Source organism: Lagopus leucura, unplaced genomic scaffold (genome assembly GCF_019238085.1).
Source record: "Lagopus leucura isolate 7727_CA_CO unplaced genomic scaffold, USGS_WTPT01 Super-Scaffold_100157, whole genome shotgun sequence".
Taxonomy (NCBI): Eukaryota; Metazoa; Chordata; class Aves; order Galliformes; family Phasianidae; genus Lagopus; species Lagopus leucura.
In genome coordinates, this window is record NW_024962334.1 from 33,816,064 (window position 1) to 33,835,205 (window position 19,142).

Consider the following 19,142-nt stretch of genomic DNA (forward strand, 5'->3'; position numbering starts at 1 on the left):
ATCTTAAAAACATTTGGTAGTCTACCTGCAGCATGACCGTGAAAATATGTTTAAAACTAAAAAATGACATCCCTAATGGATTTTCTATTAGTGAGGGAATAAAACTGCTGAGGGAACGTTCAGGATAAACTTCTGAAAATAATTCCTTTGCTGTGATTTCTAGAATTCTTAAGCAGCCTCACTTTAAGTGCTTTGCTAGGCGGTTAGGTGAGCCTGTAAGAAAAGAAGAGACAGACTATTTAGCAGGATCTGATGAGATAGGATAGTGGGAAGTGGTTTCAAACTAAAAGAGGGCAGCTTTAGATTGTATATAAGGAAAAAGCTTTTACGATAAGGGCATTGAGGTACTGGCACAGGTGAGTGGTGGTGAATGCCCTGTCACTGAAGACATTCACAATCAGGCCGGAAGGGGCTCTGAGCATCTGATAGAGCTGTAGGTGTCTCAGTTCATTGTAGGTGGGGTTGAACTAGATGGCTTTTAAAGGTCCTTTCCAATTCTAATGATTCTATGAATTTGTTCCCTTCATTGTTCTTTGAAATATGTCCTATCCCTTTGTCAATGGAAGAGATAAAATCTCTTCACCAATCCTGTGACACTGCATTTTCCTCCCCAGTAGAGTCATTTTGGCACTGCATTAGGAGCTTTTTGTTAAAGGCTGAGCTGGGCTTCTTACAACATGAATTTTAATTTTCCTTGCTGTTTAGATGTTAGGATGAGTAAATCCACAGCTCCCATTCTTATCTCAGCTGATGTCTGAGATAAATTTCAAAAAAAACAACCAAAGCCTTCTCGAAGAGACCTGGCCCTGCAAGAGGTGCAAAACTGCAGTGATGTTTTCTGAAACCCACTGGGGCATGCTTTTGACATTGCCTTGTGTGGGCAGTTGAAACAACTTCCTCATTGTCTCTCCTTGCAAATCAAAGTCCAGAGGCATGGGAATGCTTGTAAACCTGACTTGGGCACCTTAAAGTCACCCATGCTCCAGCTGGCAAGTGCCATGCACCTGCTTAGGATATGCCACTGCTGTGTGTCCTTGGGTGCATAGCAGGGAAAGATACCCAGACAGCACTGGACACACACTGCTGACATCCCAGAACAAATCAGCTTTAGAAAGTAGCAGGCCCCTTCTGGATTGCTAGACCCACCCCTTGCATTTGTGGTGGTTGTTTTGGTTGGATATCTCAGTTTTAAAGTAAGAGGTGGATTTGTTGGCTGCTGCATCTGGCCAGTGTGGTATAAGCTGCTATTTCAAATTTTGTTTTTTAGCAAGCCAGAATTTGACCCTGTTTCTGTCTAAAACAAAGGAGAAGACAAAGACCACCGTGAAGCACAGCTCTCTCAAGAAAAATAAACAGCATCACACTACAAAGCCCATTAGAACTATTAGAGCATCGAGCTATTAGATCCTATGGAAGAAAGATCAACTAAGGCTTATAAGGTTGAAGTCACTTTCTAGTTTTTTTTTCTTGCTGATCTGCTGCTTCTTGCACAGGGATTCATGTATGCAGGACTCATTGGCCTGGAGGAGCTGTGAAGCTGCTGTGCCTCCTCTCTCAGGGTCACCTTCAGCACAAACGTTTCCTGGGTTTCTCCAAGCTGCTGGTGTGGCCTTCACTGTCTCCACAGGTGCATATATGTCATGCCTGGTGTGGATCAGAGAAGTGGGTTCCTCTTGCTCTGTACTGCTGAGCACTTACGTGATTCATGTTGGTCTGTGGGATGTAGCTGTTCTCCCTTTGCACAATGATGGCAGCTGCCTTCAGACAGGTTGGGAAGAGACACTGAAGTGTATGAGTTGCACGATTAAACCTTTCTCCTCTTCCAGTCCACAGCAAGTTTGTGAATCCTGAGGATATGACGATTGATGCAGCTCTTTAAGCTGCTTTTTGAAGGAAGGAGTAGAGTGGAAGTGGTGGAGTCACCATCCCTGGCAGCGTTCAAGAGGCGCCTGGATGAGAAACTACGAGATATGGTTTAGTAGCTTGTGGTACTAATATGAATGGGAGGGAGGTTGGACTAGATGATCTTGCAGGTCGTTTCCAACCTTGCGATTCTGTGATTCTGTGAAGAGATACAGGATGCATGTGGGAGATGCAACTATCGTAAGTATGTGTAAAACAGACTGATTGTGTAGAAGAAGGTTAAATTTTGTTCTTAATTACAAATGTCCTTTTCTTATAACAATTTTTGAATCTTAATTCCCTGAAGAATTAATATTCCATAAGTCTGGATAATGAGGCTATGACCAATTTATGCAATTTAGAGGCAAGTGATCGTTGTGGTGTGCAAATGTCTCAAATCGGGTAGAAGGCTGACAGACATTGATGGCACAAAAAAGCTATATGGAAAAAATATTTTCTTTTTTTATTAGGATGAATATTTCAGGTCCTCAAAGACCTTCTTCATGCCAGTCCATTGACCTTATCTAAGCCTCTCATGAGAGCCTGTGTCAGTGGGGTCATTCCCATGAGAAGATCTGAATTGGTGTTGTTGCTTAAGAACTGAAAACTGGAATCTGAGACGATACATGCAGCTCACTTAGGATTTTTGGGAAGTAGGACCACAGTAATTCAGTATAAAGGAAATCAGAAATAAAGCTGCAAAGTGATTATTGGCAGCACTGAGTCTGCTTCAGAAGGCTATTTTAAAAGTGTGCAGTAGAGTTATGCCACCTACCAGATCAGTTTTTTTAGAAGACTGAAAGGAAAAGAAAATTCTGTTGTGGTCAGACATCAAGGCAGTGGAAATTGCTAAATGACATTAAAGGCATCTTTTAAAAAAAAATGGAAGGCTTATCTGTACTAAAATAAGAAAAACATAACCTCTAGCAAGTTGGATGTTGAACTGAAATAAAATAAAACAACAACGAATTAGAGGGGAAATCTAAATGTATGAAGGCTGCTATAACACCTTTCTCGAAAGCATTAAGGCAGGAAGATGGGCAAAAAGTCAACAGGGCAAATATGTGATGAAGGTGTAGAAAAAGAGCTCTGTGAAGACAAGACATTTCAGCAGAGCTAAAAATGTGTTTCAGTTAGTGCTGGTTGCAAAAATGATTTGGACAGTGGGATCATTCTGTGCAGGAGATGAATGTGAGAAACTGAAGCATCCATAGGAAGGGTTTGGAATAAGTCAGTAAAATGAATCTAAGCAGTTCCCAGGACAAGAAGAAATTCATGCAGGAGCTTTGTGTATTTTGGTGCAAAACTACAGGCCCGTTTGAGTTATTGCATAAAGCACTTAATGACAACATGTATGGGAGCTGCTGAGTCACGGCCTGAACCTCTGATTGATCACCTGAGGTGAGCCTTGAGTCAGCCAGAGGAGCACAGCTGAAGGCAATTCTCCTGTGCTGCCGGAAGGGGTGGAGCCAGGCTGCACCCCTCCTGGACCTATTTAAGAGCTGGCTACCAGAGGGGAAGGATCTCTTCTAGAGATCCCCTCTTTTGGTATCTTCTGGTGAGCTCAACCCAAGGGTAAGCTCTTCTACTTATTCTCTTTTTGTGATCGTTGTCTGCTTTGCCTTACTCTTTTGATTATATTGCGATTATAACATCTTGGTTATACACAACAACAACAAAGGCTACAAATGGGATACCAGTCTTTAAAAAAGAATTGAGAGTCGATCTGAAAAACTGGAAACTGATGGATTAGTGAGTCTGACATTCATATCAAGCAGATCAGGAGAAGCTACTATAAAGATACTGGAAGTTAGAAGGAGCAATCTTTTCACTCATAAGAAGGCTCTTTCTGTGCATCATAGTGTCCATCACTGGTCAAAGATGGCAAAAAAGGATGTGCTACCACAGATGTTCCTAAACACAGAGATGTAGGGACAGCCAGGGTGAAGTCTCACAGACAAAAAGAAAGCTTTGTTGCAGTTACAATACACAATGTGGAAAAACCTGAAAGGCTTTTGGAGGTCTTTGACAGAGATAGCATTGTGTTCTGCAGTTTCATGAATGTGTATGTAAGAGCAAAATCCTGACATAGCTTGATCCCCAGTGTGCACCCAGGTTTTGCTGGCAAGTCTCTCGCTGATGAAGGGATTAACATTAGTGCAGTATGAGCAGGGCAGGCAGGAGGCACAACACTGTTGTAAGAATATGCTCTGAGGAAGTCAGGCTTTGAGAGAGAAAGAAATGGGAAAAATTCTTTTATTTGACTAAAAGACAGAAGTAGCTGGACAAAAGAGAGGGAGGTTATTTGTGGGATATTATCTTGTTTTGGTCTTGTAACATAATGGACAGATGAAGAAGAGGTGAATAACTAAATGATTGATGATGCAGATAAAAAACAACAGTTTCAGAATGGCCTTATGTTAGCCAAGAGGAGTTGCAGAGTCAATGGATTAACAAAATGGCAAACAAAATTCAATGTCAGTAATTATAGAGCAAAAAACAAACAACAACAGCAAAAACCCAACCCAAACTGAAAACCTCTAAGTATAAAGATTCGCAGTAAAGGATTTGAGAAGAGACTCTTTATAAGGGTGTGCGGTGATTGGACTGGGGGAATGGCTTTAAACTAAAAGAGGAAACTTAGGTTAGATGTTAGGAGGCAATTCATTGCTTGGAGGGCAGCGAGGTATTGGCACTGCTGACTGGGGAAGCTGTGGATGCCTCGTCTATGGAGGCATTCAAGGCTGGATTGGATCGGGCCCTGGGCAGCCAGAGCTGATGGGTAGGAGCCTTGCCCACAGTGGGGGGTTGGAACTGGGTGGATTTTATGTCCCTTCCAACCAAAGCCAATCTGTGATTCTTTGATTTAATTCCTTAGTACTACTCAGGAAAAAGTGTAAGACTTAATGTGGATAGTTTTCTGAAAGCATCAGTTCAATGGTTGTGAAGAGTAAAATGCAAATTGAATCAGACAAACATTCATGAAAGGATCACAGAATGAGCGGGGGCTCATGGCTGTGCTGCAAGGCAGAGATGTGATGTGTCTGCCCATCAGCCCTGTGGGTACCTCACCACTGGGCCTGAGCTGGTGCTGGTCTGCAGTGCCTGAGGAGGAGTAGTGCTGATCCAGAAGGTCTATGGATGAGTGGCTGGCTGCCTGTAGGAAACAACTCATAGGTTCAATTTTGCGTCTGTCTTTGGGGTTTTGTATGGAATAGTGCATATTAGGCCATCATCTTTTTTTCTCAGTATTCCATCTTCCAACTTCGTTATGGGAAAAAATTATTTTGTCTGTATTTCTTGCCTTGAAGAAAGAGTGAGGATAAGGCAATCATCTGGAATAAGCTCCTTTCCTCCCCCATCAGGGTTACCATCCTGAGGAGTTTGATCTCGGTCAAGAGGGATGAGCTGGGCTATCAGGTTTGAATTAGCAATGATACTCAGGCTTTTCTCTCACAAATCTGCCTACAGAAAAAAGTGTGCTCATTTTATTCTGCTGTTTGGTGCATACCCCTCTCTCTGTCTCTCTTTATCTAAATATAATGGCCTTTGAAGCAAACATTTCTCTGATTGCTATTACACAGGATACAGATAAATTGCAGTAAATCTGTACTGCAAGTCCAGTGCGTTGTCAGGGTTTTTGTTTTGGCTAGGTCATTCACCTTTATCTAGAGGACAGAGTGTTTGCTCTTAATTTTTGTATTAGTTTCAGTGGTAACATCCTGCAAGAGAGTTGTGAATACAGAAGTGTTAGCTTGCTAATAGCCTAAATGGATTAGCTAGGTGAATATAACGAAGTTGGCACAACATGTTAAAATTGCTGCAGTGTGTCTTACACTGTGCTGCAGTTGTCTGATGTGTGCTGCTGTGATTTGTACAGAGATGAGGCTCAGGAAAGAAAAACTATATCACAAGTGAAGACAGTTCATTTTCTCTACCAGTAATAAAACAGGCAGTTTCATTGGTTAGTTTGCCCTTTGTCAGTTCTTTAAAATTGTTGCTTGTATTAAGTTGCAGCAGGTTCGCATTTTGCAAATTGGAGACTTTTGTTGAGCTCCTCATCTTCAAAAAGTGCCCTTGAGCCGAGCTCTCAGCAAATCTCCGTAAACTCGGTTTCAATGACATTTTGGGAGATCAGGAGCTGTTTGTGATGTCTAGAAATGACAGCACGAGGGTGTGAGTGTGCTGTTCTCCAGCCTCCTTTTGGCTCTGCTCACTGAGCAATCTGTAGGCTTTGAGTCTAGATCTGCAATGGGACAGTCCTTAGCTGTCCCACTGAAGTAGCAGAGCTCATGGGAGCAGGGATCACATAGCTGGATCTGGCAGCCCTGCAAACATAAGATTCAAGGAGAGGCTTCCATACATTAGGCTTTTGTTCATCAACAACATTTTGCTGCTAATTTATAAGCAAGACTGTATTTATTCTCTATAAAAAAATGCTAATAAATTCCTCTCGCATTCTCTCACGCATCAGTGAGATAACTTTATATTCCACATTGGCACTTACCATTCAAAGGTAATTACTTTACTGTGGCATATTTGCTATAGTCTGCACCGTCAGATTTTCTATCCCTTGTCATTTGCTCAGCATTTTGCTATGCTGAATGAACAGAATGTCACCAAGAAACTCAGGAACTTTTAAAGTGTTTTAAAAGGATTTAAGTGGGAGAGTTGAACTCACCTTTGTATTGTTTGGGATCTGCTTGTTCCAGCTTTTTGCCCTGAAGCACCCACATTCATACTTTATTTACAGATCTCGACAGGCTTTGCCTTGTCAAATATTTTGAATTCCCTAATGAGGTGTGTAATGTCTCTTATATAAGCTCTGGTTCTTGCTTTACTACGAATTCCTCACTGGTTTGTGATGAAATAGGTTTTTCTCTTCATCCTTTTTTTTTTTTTTTTTTTTTTTTTTAATTGAGAAATTGAGAAGAGAAGCATTTGCCTGCTTCTCTTAGACCATGTCCTAACTGAAACAAGGAAATCCCATGTGATGGCCCTTCATCTCGTCAGTTTGGTTGTTTGAAACTAATATCAGATACTACTTGTTTTGATAGCACATACTGTAGTGGGGCCAGAGACTGTTCATCAGAAAATGGACTGTGAGCAAATCATGTCAGGTAACTCGCTGGTGAGGTGCTATATAACAATAACTCTCTCTCAATTACTCTACTGAGAAGGGTTAAAGGCCAGAAATGTGCAAACCTACAAGGTATCATTGAGAGAAAGAAACACAGCTCCTCTGAGAGTTCTTGTTTCTCCTGGAAATCTTTGTTAATGCTTTGATGGACTAGTTATAAAGTTTGGGCGATTTCTCTTTATGGACCAGATCTCCAATTCTTGTTTTATGAGTTTCCTCCCAGGCAGAGCTGCTCGGGCTGGTTCATTAGCGTCTTGTCAGAAAAACAGTTGGGAGGACATTAATCTGAAGCTCAAATGCCATGTCAGTGAGCAGGCAGGGGGCTGTGCTGCACATTTCGGAATGTACTTGGTGGAAGAAATGCAAAGATGTCTTTTATTGGTGAGAGAATCTTAAAGCTTTACATATAAACACTTCAGTCCTTTTTTTACATGTGATCCTAAAATAGTTCACAGTAGATGCCATCTGTGAAGGGCTCTTTTTAATCTCACGCTGTGGATAAATATGTTAGAACAAAACTTTACTTTCATAGCAAATATGTGGATTCTAACTTATGAATTAGTGAGTCAAGTGAAGAGAAAGGCAAGCTAATGACAGTAAGGCATTTTTGGAACTCCACCCAGAGTGCAGAACACATTGCTTTGTAGCAGTGCACAGTGGGAGAGCCCTTTTTATTGGCATGCAAAAAATGGTAATTTTTGCCTGCAATCATTATCTATGCGAGGTCATTTCCTCTCACCACAGTGCAATAAATCAGTGTGCTCAGGAAAACTGTGATGTGGGTTAAAATCATAGAATCATAGAATTGTTTGAGTTGGAAGGGACATTTAAAGGCCATCTGGTCCAACTCCCCTGCGTGAACAGGGACACCTATACTAGATCTGGTGCTCAGAGCCCCATCCAGCCTGACCTTGAGTATGTCCAGGGATGGGGCATCCACTACCTCTCTGAGCAACCTGTGCCACTGCCACACCACCCTTATTGTTAAAAACTTCTTCCTTATATCCAATCTAAAATTCCTCTATTTTATTTCCCCTTGTCCTAACACAACAGACTCTGCCGAAGAGTCTGACCCCTTCTTTCCTACAGCCCTCTGTAGATACTGACAGGACATCATCAGCTCTCCCCAGAGCCTTCTCTTCTCCACATTGAACAGCCCCAGCTCTCTCAGCCTGTCCTTGCAGGAGAGGTAGGGGAGGTGTTCTGTCATGGGGATCATTTTTATGACCCTCCCCTAAAGCAGAATTCTTAAGGTCAGGGGTGGTAGATGAGTATGGTATGTGTCTGTGTCAGGTACTTCAGCTCTCACTGCTGTAAGGAGTGACAGCCTCAGCTGCTGTCCTGGCAGTATGGGCTGTGCCTGGTGAAAGTGCTTCCATGTCTAGGTTCAGCATCTGAATGTTCTAAATTAAAATAAATACTTCATGTTTCAGCCCATTAAAGATGCTGGCTTCTACATAGTTGCGTTAAAATCTGAACTCACAGTGCCACAGACCTTTTTCAACTACTTAATGCTGGGCAGGGTAGGAATAAAAATAGTAAATAGTAATTGCTGTGTGTCACGCTCACTTTGTAGGTACAGAGAACTGCACTCACTTCAAGGCAGAAAGCAACCAAGGGAATTATTTCTTAGCTAGAAAAATCCAGCTATGTGAGGTTTGAAGTCATGGTCTCATTGGCCACGTGTGCACTGCTGACCCAGCTGGCTTCCAGGGGCTGACACTGAGCTGCGGTTTGTGTGCACCTATCAGGCCCTTTCCATGCTTCTCAAATGCCCTGAAGTGACCACACAAGGTAGCACAGTGTGTCCTTGGGATCTCCTACCCTGCAGTGCTTTCAAAATTATTAACAATGTCCTTTGTGGGAGAAATGTTTTCTGCATGATCTACCATGTACCTAAGCGGCCTTGCTTTACTCTGTTCATGATTGACAGTGTGCAATTACTAAAAGCAAAAGAAGGGAAGAGCCTTTGTTTTGCTTACCTGGACCTCGCCTAGACCTCCAGAGTCCCAACCAGTGCTTCCTGAGAGCTTTCCTGAGTTTGAGCAAGCTGTGAGCAAAGAGTAAAGCTCTGCCAGGTGAGCCTCTGCTGGGGCTTCTGATTAGGGCATGCAGTGATCCTGCACCTTGTCTGTTGTGCTTCCTTAGGCTCAGTCTCCCTCTGAACCATAGTCTCAGCAGAGTCCCCAGCACCCTCACTGGCTGTTTAGGCTTCTCAGTAGATGGGGAAGTGAGACTTTTCCTATCTGGGTGCTGCGACTGGATTTCAACAGCTTCCTCGTGGAACTGAGTCATGAGTGAGAATGTACACTGTGGAGTGATAAACACTCTGGGCAGGATTCCGACTGGGACATCTGACATTAGTCATCTAATGTATGTGTAGATGAGGTTACTAAGCTCCCATTGCAGCTGATGAAGTTCTGGTTTGCAAGTCTCAGGGGAGACATGTCAAGCACATACAGTAGGGTCTGGAGATAGAATGTGCTCATGATGAGGAAGTCATTGAGAGACCCTGTTCATTTGTCCCCTTCCTAGTGCTGATAACAGCATTCTGAGATGCATGAGGCTACCTGATGCATCTGTGTACAGCTTGTGGGTATAATACAGGACCTAGAGGGTACCCTGGCTCCTCTGCAGCAGCATCTGGAGGCCAGCCAGAGCACTCCAGGGCATTTCAGTGGCACTAGGTGTCAGTTCTTTGGCAGCTGAATAAAGGATTAGACCTCTACTGACTGCAATAGGAACTGAGATGCCCACTCATGAGCAAAGGTTTGCAATTAAATGCTTAAATGTAGATGTTTCAGTCTCACAATGAATCTCACCTTTTACTCTGGCAAGAGCCAAAAGCCATTTTTATACTCTAAGTAACCTTACATCTGTAATACCCAATTCCCCAGCCAACTTCTCCTTGGCCTGTCTCCCCTTTGTCTCTATGGACTGCCCAAGGCACAGGGGTAGAGACTGCTGCCTTCCCAGCCTCCTTGGAAGCTCCACAACCCCAGTTTGAAGCAAAAACTGTAGAAGAGATGTGCAGCCTCTAGGGAAATTTTGCTGTGTCTTTTCACAAAGCTTCTTGAATTAGCTGTGCAACACTTGGACCTGACACAAAATGGTCAAGAAAGGGCACCTCACATTGCTCCTCTTTCTAAGTGCTCTGGGTGAGAGCCTGGCTGAGGGCAGCTCTTGCCTTGTAAACTCATCTGCAGTGAGCACGCACTGCCAGCTGCTCTGTGTGTGTGTGGGTGAGGACAGGCCCTTTCCCTCTATTTGTTGTATATGTTCAACCTTACCACCACAGCCATGCGGATCCATATCTTATATACAGAATACACTGACGCCTACCAGATTTGTTTGGGAAAGAACTCCTTCATAGTATGCTACTTCCATGTACCTCTCCCTACTCCTACTGCTCCTTCTCAGCTAATAACTGATTGCCTTGTCAGCTGAGAATGTGCTCATAAGCAACAGACACAAATTGCACTGTTGAGAAATTTTCAAGTACTGCCTACTGGATCTGAAGTGTTTTGTTTAGGAGACTGCAAGCTACTATCAAAGAGAAATGCACAGCAGTGCTTTTGTTTGGGCCTTCTGTAAAAGGAGTTGAAGTTCTGAAAAAGATTGGGTAAAACTGAGATAATAAGCAAGAAGAACTGAAGGTGGCACTGTAGGAACAGACATTCTCCTCAGAAAATAGCAACGCTAAGTATGTGATCGCTGGTTCCGTTTGAAAAGAGAAAGATTGACGTGTTTGCTCCTTCTCACCTATTGCTGGTTGTACACTCTCCTCAGAGCAGAAGGGTTTTGAGGAGAGCATCTATGCAGGTGCCCTTTGCTGCAGAAGCGATGCACGTTTATACACGCAGCAGTGTGGAGCTCAGTAGCCAGTGGAGAGCCTACAACTGCAACCAGATGTGGCAAACAGTGTACTCAAACAGTGTACTCTCTGGGAAACATTTTCCAGATTGATGCCAGGTACAAAAAAAGACCTATCCATAGCTGAGTGTCTCATAGATATAGATAGGAAGAAGCATCTTTCAACGGGGAGCCTAAAATAAAAAATATCATATATAGTATGAGGCTGCAAAATACGTCCGGTAATCTAACTCCAAATGTACTTTTTTACCCTAGAATTGATAGTCAAAATTTCCCAGTCAAAGAGAGTGATCAGGTGACTCTCTGGCGAAATGGATGGCAATCACATATCCTTTTAGTCATTCCTCTGCTCACCTGTTGTTGAACTTGATAGCTCTTGAATTGATGCCAGGCTCAGTTGCCATTCACTATGGCACTTTTCTTTTGCAGATGAGTCCGGATGTTTACTCTTCACAGTTTTATCCCTAATGCTCACTACAAGGGCACAAAGAGAATCTTACTGGAAGCATATCAATCACAGAATCATTAAGATTGGAGAATACTTGGAGAATACAAGTTCAACTGCCAACTCATCCCTCCCATGCCCACTAACCATGTCCCTCGGTGCCACATCTACACAGTCCTTGATCACCTCCAGGGATGGTAACACCACCACCTCCTTGGGCAGCCTATGCCAATGCATTCCACTCCATTGGAGAAGAAATTTTCTTGATATCTGACCTGAATTTCACTTCATGCAAAATGCAAAGAGTTACTATTCACCCCAGCAACTTTTCATTACAGTCAAATCCTCAAACTGTGTTTGCCTAAATTAGTCCCTCTCCTTTTCTTTGTCACTTTGATCCACTCAGCTCTAGATTTTGGACATGTTGGGCTGCTAGATCCCCTCATTCTGCAAGAAACTTTGCTCATCTTGCAGAGAGGTTTTTGGTTTTTGAAACTATGGACTAAAGCTTTGGAAGTGACCAGGAGCCACTCTGGGCCATGGGACAAGCACAAAACTCTGAACCATTCCATAATCTCTACAACTGATTGGACCATGGAATAGGTGTCTGGATTTGGCAATATTTCAGGCCAGATGCACATATCTCAAGAGAAAAAATGTGGATCATAGCCAGCATGTAATTATCTAGTGCTAATCTAGTGCTGTTTCATAGAAGTGAAACATTTTAAGACAGAGATCTGCCTTCCCTCTCAGCAGCTAGAAGTGTGCCCTGCTCTGGGAGTCAGTGGGAACAGCGGGAGCTCAAAGGCAGGTTTGGCATTTCATTTGAATTTTGTGTAGTTATCGGATGCTTTTTCTTTGTTTTGGGCTTGTTTGGGCTTTTCTCAAGCTTCAGCCTTTCTGGGCAAAGGCCTCATCCTATTGATTTGCTGCTGCAGGCAGAAACAGATGTGGATGACTTTGAACTGACAAAGGGACAATGAATTGGACTCTGCAGCAGGAAAGGGATACAGAGCGGTGCAACAGTGTCCTGCAGCAAAATGAGACCTTCATGCAGCGGCAGCTCCAGCGCTAGTGAGCTTGTGGGAAGCCAAACAGCCAAATCTGTGTGCATTTTTGCATGTAACACAGTGGAAGCTTAAGTCCACAATATCATATGAAACAAGAACAGCATACATTATTCGTTATCAAGATACTACTAAAGGGTTGAGGTATTTAGAAAACAAAGAAAAAAAAAAAGAAAAACTGTAGCGAGAAACAAATACCCAGGGAAACTGTTACTTGTTGTAGCAAGTTGCTACATCTTGTAGCTCCCTACTTGTTGCAACAGGTTTGCAGCTGCCTTCTGTTGAGAGGCAGGGCTGTTACTCAAGGTGCTCCTTCATGCCTTTGCCACTGCTCTCTTGAGGTGCTCTGTTCCCTCACCTCGCTGAAATCAGAGCCTTCTCTCTCTGAGGCCAAAAGTGTGACAGCGAGTGCTCCCCTTGCTTGAGCAGACTTCCAGCTGAGGCCCTGCATGCTGACACAGACCCAAGGCTCTCAGCTCCATCTTTGCTGCCAGCACCTCAATACCCAAGTCTGAGCACGGGCTGTGGGGCAGGAGCAGAGTCAGTGTTTTTTGAGAGATGCCAAGGAGGGCCGTGTAAGTGTGAGGCTGGCGTCAGCCTAGGGATTGGATTCTCTGGGTCTTCTCTCCTTCAGTAACTCTCGGTTATGGCTGTGGTGAGTATGCATGGTTACCAAAGTATTCGTTCGTGAGTGTGAAAAGTGGTTTATCTGCTTGTGAAATGCAAAGACTGCTCTGAGGAGGTACTCAGTGTGTTTAATGGTGCCTCTTGCTTTGTGTAAGCAATGGGAGATTCGCATACAGCGCTTACAGCATTTGAATTATGAGAAAATTAAAACCCTTTCTTGTTCTTTTTGACATTCTCCTGTTCAACAAGTCCCAGTGCTCAATGGGAGGCAATTCATGCATCAATGGTAGGATAATAGCTGAGTGCAAGGTAGCAGATAACATAATCTGCCTCTTAAGGTTCTCCTGAAGCTGTCTTTTCTGTTTATTTTACTTGACCTGGAAAGAGCAAAGTGCTGTAAGCCAGCAGGTTTGATTGATTGCAGATGTATATCTATCCCCAGGCGTCTCGCCTATCACTGAGTTTTTTCAAGTAAGGATGGGTTTGATTTGCAAGCTTTGTCCTTAATCTAAATCAATATGTAATAGAAAGTTAGACCCCGAGTCATAAACTGCTAACAACTATAAATAAAGCTACTCACTATAAACCAAAACAAGCCTCTTGTTTGGTTGATTTGTTAAATTAAAATATAATGTGGTGCTAAGACTGCTCTTTAGATGAATTTAAACGTCTTCCATTGCTCTCTGATGTATACTCACACAGCGGAAATGGATTTTAAGAAGAAAAAAAAATACTAATTATTCATTTAGATGTTTTTTGTCTACACATTCACAAGCGATGTCTGTCTTTCAGAACAGTGGCTGTGACAGCTCTGCTCTCTCAGGGGACTATTTACCATTAACCCCGGGAACTTGGTGATTTATAGAACATTTTGAAGTATGACAACTGGGAGACAGCATGTAATAATCTTCAAACTGTATGTGTTTATTCTGATCTTTGATGGAGCAGTTGTACATTCTGCTCTTTGCGAGCCACCTAGTGGTGGAAGAAATGAGATTTCTAGGGGCTGTGAGCCTTTCTTAGCAACGGCAATGCAGTGGGAATAAATTCAGCAAGATGAGCTGAAATCTCTGCACTGTATGTAGATCCTGTACTAATAATTAAATTTTAAAAAAACGATGATTTATTATTTATTTGTGCAAAAGTATTGATTTCAACTCTTTTTTTTTTTTTCTTTTCCTGATCCTTTTTTTTCCCCCTTCTTTTTTGTATGTGTGCATGCGTGCTATAAATACAATAAAATCACATAGAGCTGAATATTTCCCCCATGTTGACATGATATTGGGCCACTCCAGGTTTCTAGAGGCTGTGCCTAGGGGGCACCTTTTGTGTCTAGGAGCCCGCCTGGGGACTGCCCAACCTGCCAGGTGTTGGCACAGCTCTTGGTGGACGTGCCAGCAGAAGTGCACCTGTCCCCATCACCTCAGCCCTGTGCTCCCCTCCAAGGTGAGCCAGATAGTCTTGGGCCCTGTTGCTTCTTGGCTTCAGGTAGAGAAGGTTTGAGAAGTTTCCCCCACATACCCTTGCATAGTAGTCAAGAAGGAATCGTTGTGAATGGAAAATCCTGGCACTAATCCTGGGCTTTGTTATGTGTGTCATCGGTGCTTGCTGTAAGCTGCCATTTCCTGTAGCGTTTTTATCTGTTGGTTAAGAGATCTTAAAAAAATTGTGTTTTCCAAAATTGAGCAATTTAGCCAAATACTGCACAATGTAAGTGAGCTAGGATTAGCAGGGAGCATTATATATGCATATATCCCTGACAGAGCTGCCTTTCCAGGCCTGTTGTCTGGATGATAATCCATCACGTGTCCTTTTGCACTCAAAGAAGCAAAGTTAATTACAGACCTGCTCAGTGGTCTATGAGATACACTCAGCACCTCAGATATACTGCAGCTAATTTTAGGGTTTTCTAAATGGGAACTGTAGATCAAAGTATCTTTCATTTTACTCGTGTTCTCATATAACAGTCTCAAGAGCATCCGGACCACTAAATCCTTATTGCTAATCATGCAGGTTAGAAAACCACAGTCATCTTTCATTTCTGTGTAGAATTCAAGTTTTCCTTGTCTTTGGCACTTTCCACTTACGCTATATAAATTGTATTGTACATTCAAATATATCTCAGTTCCCTAAATATACTTTCCAGGTGCTAGGGCTATGTGGCACTACATGAAAAAATCCTAAGTATTAATGCTGTATTCTCAGCTGTGCTACCAAAGTATGCTTTCAGAGCAATCTTAAAGAAAATAAATAAAATGGGAAATCCTCTGGTTTTAACATGCGCAGTGTAGAAAATCAAGGCTCCTCTCTACAGAGAAGAAAAAAATCTTGACTATTATGCCTTTAGTTCTTCCTGAATGTTATGTCCTTAGTGATTCCTGACAGTCTGCATGTTCAAATGATCTCTAGATCCTTACCAAGAACATGCTTTGCCTTCAGTTACACATTCCCCACTCTGCCTAGTGCTCAGGATTTTTGTGTTTTACCACAGCCTTCTCATATGTCATGTTTCCGTTTCATTTATTTCCCCTACATTTGGTACTGGAAACACTGGGCTGAGAGATAGTTCCAGGCAAAGCATGCAGACAGGTGCTTGTTAATCCTTGTTAATTCCAAAAAATGTGCAGAGAGGATTTTAGGAATTCACTACAAAGTGGTAGAGGAAGGAAATATCAGCTGGGACAGGGAGACCACAAGAACAGCCCAGTCTGGGAGTAAGGTTTACCCAGATGTTTGTTATCACGTTAGAGTGCAGGGAAGCCAAACGCCAGGCTCAGAAAAGCTTGCCCAAGGAGAGGGATTTTCTCTCTTCCGCTGGAAAGATGGATCCAGGAAAAGATGCATCATCTCCACATTGCTGCCTGTGTGGTCTGAAAGGAAGCACTTGCTGTGCTGCATGCTGTCAGGATGGAGCAGGGCAGGCAGGGGAGAGGGGGAGGTGGGACTCTCCTGAAGGGGTGGTGGAGAGCAGCCCCGACTCCAGCCAGTATGGGCAAAACGTGTGAGACAGCAAACCCCATATCACTGCTGGTTGCATCTAGAGAACGATTTAGGAGAACAAACCCATTGATTTTCTCTGCTTGTAAGACAAGGTGGCAGCTCCTTAAAGCCTGATTATCTCTTGCCAGGGTTTGTTTGCTTGGAGGACAGAGGGAAATTCTTTGGCAGAGCCCAGGGCAGGCAGAATACCTAGAGTGACACTTTCTCCTGAGTAGGAGCTGTACAGTCCCAGTTATTGTGGCAATTCTAAAGAGCATAACTTTGAGGCAAAATCTGCCTTTTTCTTAACCAGAGAACATGGGAGCATTGGTTTAAAGATGCATGCAGTGTACTTGGGCAGACAGTTACCCATTCAATGGGAGACGATGGGTTTGGGAGTTTGCCACCTGCTCCATTTGCACACCTTGAAGGTGCACATAAGAGACCCTGAGCAAGGACTCCCACTGGGGACTGCCTGATGTCTCTCTTGGGCTCTCAGCAGAGGAAGCCTGGCAGTAGTTCAAAGTAGGCCTTGTTTGAGAGCTGTACTAAAGCCTTTGCAGTTTTGTACCCCCTCCAGTCACTTTCTACTAGGTCTCCCAGTGTCCCTGGGTGCAGGCACCTCACCACAGGATGTGCCTTTGGCTCACATTAGTCAGCTGGATGGCACCAAGATGAACAGAGTTAGGAAGAAGTAGTGCCATTCCTGGAGACTTTCAACGTGAGTCTGGATCAAGCCCTGGGCAATTGGATTTAGCTATGCACGACCCTGTTCATTGCAGGAGAGTTGGACAAGATGACATTTTAAGGTCCCTTCTAACTAAGGATTTTATGATTGTATGTACAGGTGTTTTTGCAGGAATTGCCAGACTGGGTCTGCCTGTGTCAGACAAAAGCATCAGACTGCCTTATTCGCCAGCCTACATTGATTTGGACATAGTGTAACTGTATATGCCTACAACCAAGACTGATTTGTGGCAGAAGTGTTATTCCTGTGCCAGATGACCACCCACTTTCAGGATTTGTGCTGATGACCTTGCACTACCTCGGATTGTCAGCTGCCCTGTTTGGGACATCCTTCAGACCTATTCTACTCTGCAGGACACAGAAAGGTCGTTGAAAGCTTGAGGGCTCATGAAATTTGTCATTCTGTACAAATGCTCCAGCCTCTCAAATGTAGAAAACTGCTTTGCTGTGGCCACTTTGTACCTTCAGCCTGGCCGTGGGAAGAGCTGCCCTCGCCCTCCAAGCAGGTCCAGACAGGGAGTGAAGCTTATATCCCAGCAAAGATTTGCACACACTCATTTATAGATATGCATTTATCAATCCAGAAATCACAGTAACACTTCAGATGACAGCATATAGCAGGGAGATCATGTTCGGTCCATTACCCACAATGTCCCCCGTAGGATAATTATTTTTCCAGAGAATATTAATGCATAGTAGAAGCCTCTTTTTTTTTTCTTCTTTTTTTTTCCCCCCAACTTTAATTATTCCTAAACCTATTATCTTGTGTTGGTCATATTCAGGCTGTGTGTCACCCAATACCACCTGCATTGAAAATTGATCCACATCATTCAGTCTATATTACTGATCTATCCGTATTTACCACTCCTCGTTTTCTCTCAGCTGCATGAGTAAACACTACGTTTTCTTCCCATTCAGTGGTAATAGTGTAAGTGGATGAGCAGCCATGGCAGCATGTCAGCTCACTGGTTTTAAACTGCAGCAGCCAGAAAGCCGTGTATCTGTACATGGCTGCTTGGCCTTCCTAACAGTAGTCCCATAGCAATACCCACTCTTTTTCCTTCCTTCTCAAGCAGTTCAAATTTCCAGCAGATCATTGATAGTGAAGCTTTAACTCACAATCCCTTTCCTAGAAAAGTAAGTGTAAAGAAAAAGTAGAAAACCCGATTATTTAAAGAGAGATTAATTTCACAAAGGGAGTCCACAGCTTTCTGAATTGCATCCAAAAAACAGAGAGACAAAATAATGTGCAGCTAGTTAAGAAATAGCGTTCAGACTCTACTTGGTTGGGAAATGTTTCAATGCTGCTCATTGTGGTTATACAATAGGGGCACGACCCGAACATCCTAAGAAAATGCCAGCTGCTTGGAAAGAAAAAATTTACTAGCATGTGGTGAAAATGGCATTTAACTTGACAGATATCATAGAAGTTAATTCTGGTGGAAATATAGTTTGTTCTTGGAACATTTTGCTATTTCCACTGTTTCTCCCCAGGAGGCACATCCTGGCTTTTCCCCTGAGGTTCATTGTCTGTAGGGGATTTCATTCAAACCTAGCATTGCTTGGAGTGCTCTCCAAGCACGCTGCTCAGCAGTGCCTGAGCAGCACAGTTGTGTCTCTTCGAGTGAACCCTCTCTCTGCTTCACTTTTTAGCCTGCCCTAAGAGCTTAATAGTTTTCTGAAGGATCTTCCTCCTGCCTTAATCAATTTTTTGGCTGTTTCCTTTTCAATGAGATGCTTACTTCCCTTACATCAATAAGCTTATTTCTTCAAGAAGGTACATTGAGTCAGCCTTTCTGCCATCTTTGCCTGATGGGCTGCTGGTAGCTCTACCCAGCTGTTAAAATCCTTAATCATGTAATCACATCAGGAATATTGCAGTTTTCATTTATTATTCTGCTGAATCCTTGGTGTCTAAGCTCAAAGGTTCCTGGGATGCTGCAGTGCCTTTAAAGTGATACTATTCTCTCCTTGTTCAGATGTCTTTACATTGCCCTGCTCCTTGTGACCACCCGGCCTGAAGCCATACTGCTCTATCAGCAGGCAATTCCCTTCTCTCGGAAGCAAAACCTGCCTTCCAAACCTCCATGTTGCTATCTGGGCCTGGAAATTGCACGTGCTCATCTGCATGGGAAGCTGCTAATGTTTAAAAGGTTGATACGCATTTCTCTCTATATTTGCCTAGAATAGGAATGCATTTTTCCTCCCTCTGTATAAAGACACATCAATTGCCTTTCAGTTTTATAAGGTCCATCATTGAGACTCTGACTCCTTCTGTAGCGATGATTTTGTTTGGCTTCAAAAATTCACAGTGAATCTTAATTTTCTTTGGTTGCCAAGTACATTATTAAGTTACAGAAAA